The sequence below is a fragment of the Arachis duranensis genome, chromosome 10 (genome assembly GCF_000817695.3).
Source record: "Arachis duranensis cultivar V14167 chromosome 10, aradu.V14167.gnm2.J7QH, whole genome shotgun sequence".
In the NCBI taxonomy this organism is placed as follows: Eukaryota; Viridiplantae; Streptophyta; class Magnoliopsida; order Fabales; family Fabaceae; genus Arachis; species Arachis duranensis.
In genome coordinates this window covers 91,956,755-91,960,202 of record NC_029781.3, presented here as the reverse complement: position 1 = coordinate 91,960,202, position 3,448 = coordinate 91,956,755, and positions in this window count along the sequence as shown.

Sequence of the window (3,448 nt, the reverse complement as noted above, 5' to 3'; positions counted from 1 at the left end):
ATTGGGGAGAAGATAAAAGTGTCAATAAAGAGGAGTTCGAAGCCAACTATGAAGTCGATGACGAAAACGTGACGGAGACTTGGCAGGCAATCTGGCGGTGCAAAATGAAGTGGATGTGATTGTAAGCCAGCACCCGTTTGGTGTTTTGTCTTTTATGCAGACTCTAGATCTCGAAGCCATGCATGCCCCGGAATTTTCTGAGTATGCGAACATGGGTATGTTATGATTATTAATTCAAGTTGCCTATAGTGTTTATTTTATTTGCCTTGTCTGACTAATGGTAGTGCGCATGTCGTAGGTGAAGGCAACGCTGCCGCAGAAGATAGTGAGTTTAGTGTCGAAATGGAATTTGGTTCGACAGAGTCGGTGATATCTACAATCAAAAGCTACACTATCGCTAGAGGAGTTGATTACACTGTGTATGAGTCTGAGCCGCAGACATTTTATGCAAAATTCAAGGGTTATGGTGCAGGGTGCGATTGGCTTATCTGAGCTAGCTTGATTCGAAAGAAAGCTTGTTGGGAGATCAGAAATACAATGGCAAACACACGTGCACCATGAGCATGATTTCACAAGATCATGCCAAGTTGGACTCAGACACGATTGCAGAGACTATTAGGCCGTTGGTCGAAGCAGACCCGTCGATAAAGGTAAAGTCTATTATTGCAGAAGTTCAATCCAGGTTCAACTACACTGTAAGTTACCACAAGACTTGGTTGGCAAAGCAGAAATCTATCGCAAAAGTTTTCGGTGATTGGGAAGTTTCTTACCAGACTCTGCCAGTATGGTTGAAAGCAATGGCAGTGAAGATGCCAAGGTCTCGTGTGCAAATTAAAATGCTCCCCATTTACCGTGAGAGTGAGGAGGTTCAAGGTGTAAGAATACTGCACCGCATTTTTTGGAGCTTTTATCCATGTATTGTAGCATTCAGATACTACAAGCCATTGGTGCAGGTTGATGACACGCATCTGTACGATAAATATAAAGGTACACTTCTGGTTGCGGTAGCACAAGATGGGAACCAAAACATTGTGTCCATTGCATTTGCGATAGTCGAGGGTGAGACGACAGATGCGTGAGAGTTTTTCCTAACCAATTTGCGAAGATATGTTGTTACCATTGATGGCGTGGGCATTATTTCTGATCGCCATACCTCTATCGACGCTGCAGTAGCTCGCAATAACAATGCATGGTCACCACCAAGAGCGTGGCACATGTACTGCATCAGGCACATCGGGTCCAACTTCTTAAGGAGGTTCAAGGCTCCATGTTTGCATAAACTGGTGGTTAACACAGGTATTTCATTTTGCTGTTATGGTCCTATTAATAGTAATTTTGTGGTTTCTGCTTAAGATTAAATGAATTATTGAACAGGCTATTCTAGGATGGAATAGGAGTACAACAAAAACTACCAGAGGCTTAAAGAGCGGGGTGAGGCATATACTCAATGGTGCGATGACATCGGTGTTGAGAGATGGGTGTTGGCATTCGATGGGGATCATCGTTGGGGACATATGACGATAAACTTGGTAGAGTGCATAAATTCTGTCCTGAAGGGTGCACGCAACCTTCCTGTGACTGCCATTGTTAGGTCTACTTTCTATCGGCTGAATGAATTGTTTACTTGGAAGATCATCGAGGCTCATGAGCGTGTCCGCAATGGATTCACGTATTCAAAATTTACAACGGAGAGAGTTGAAGAAAGCTTTCGATGTGTAGAAAACATTGTGGTCAACCGGTTCGACATGCGAAATGAGATGTTTGAGGTTCGCGAAATAGAAGATGGTTCCGTTTACACTGTTAACCTTGCACAATGATACTGCGACTGTGGCCATTTCCTGGTCAAGCGACTCCCATGTTGCCACGTTCTTACATGTTGCGCTAACCAGCGTCTTGATTGGTAAGTATATGTGCACGACGTGTATAAGATGTCTGAAATTTGCAAGGTGTATAGAGGCAAGTTTGTTCCGATGGGTGAACCATCTATGTGGGATAGATATAAAGGAGCGAAGGTGATCGCCAAATAGACATTGAGGTGCGTGACAAAAGGAAGACCGAAGTCAACCCGCTACTTGAATGAGATAGATTCATGGGATATGCATGGTCCTCGCCACTGCACTATATGTGGACGCGAGGGACATAGCCGCAACCGATGTCCTCAGCGCGCAGGTCCAAGCTCTGTTGGAGGTTATTAGTGGTTAAGTTTTTCAATGTAACTTTGTTATGACCTACTTCACAATTATATGTTATTTTTTATATAATCTCGTCATGTATTTTAACCTAGTTAACAATTTATAATAAATAAAATTTTTAATCTTGTTATGTAACTTTTTAATAAATAAACATTTCACTACAAAAGTGCAATATAATAATTTCAAACAGAGTTATACGGGAACAAAGCTAAATATATAATAATAATACTAAATAGAATCATCTAAATATAAGATACAACACTAAATACAAGATCAACTGCAATAGACTACTTCATCGGTGCCTTCTTCGAATTTAAGGATAGGGTGTATTTGTCTGGAGGCACAGTCTGTGTCCGTAAGTTATACAGATAACCGTGAGACACACCGGCATCTAGACCATTGCCAACGTCAAGACCACCAAAATCTGGCATGCTCGCACTACCAATGTCATACAAATCGAAACCACTCATCCCTGGAGCACTCGCTCCACCAAGATCATACCAGTGCTACAAGTCATGTCCCAAATCTCCCTTTTCCTGCTGCGGGTACTCATTCAAATCAAACAACTGGGTACACGGTGGTGCGGAAGGACCAGACGGATCTACATGACCCATCGATTGATCAAAGTCGAAGTCACTGGCATGACCTGATGTGGCTCGACGACCACCAGACTGCTGAGATGGAGTAGGCCATTCCTACGGTGGCGTTGAAAATAGATAATCTGTATCTCTCAGAACCTGAGACAAGCTGAGGGTGACAAATCCATCTAACGGACTAAAGTGACCATCGGCTGGAAGTACCAGCTGTGGTATGTAAGGCTTAGGTGCCTGATGTGGCTGTGGTTCTGGTATGTATGGTGCATGCTGCTCATATGCCGGCCACTACTGTTGCTGTTGGCCGTAGGCCGGTGCCTGAAGCTGTTGGGCATGTGCCGGATCCTGAAACTGTTGCTCATATGCCGGCATCTGATACTAGTGCTCATATGCCCACCTAATAGTGGTGCTCATATGCTGGAACCTAGTTAACAATTAATTACATTTAATAGTAATTAATGATAATAGATAAACCTAAACAATAATAATTAATAATAATTTAAAACGGTAAAAATTAATAATAATACCTGAAATTGCTGCTGATGAGGCCGGACTTGCTGTTGAGGACCAGCTGGTTCTTCCTGTTGTGGCTGTGGTTCATTCGCGCCAACCTCTTCACTTACAACTCTATCTGACAGTCGCAGGTGAATCCCATACTGCTCT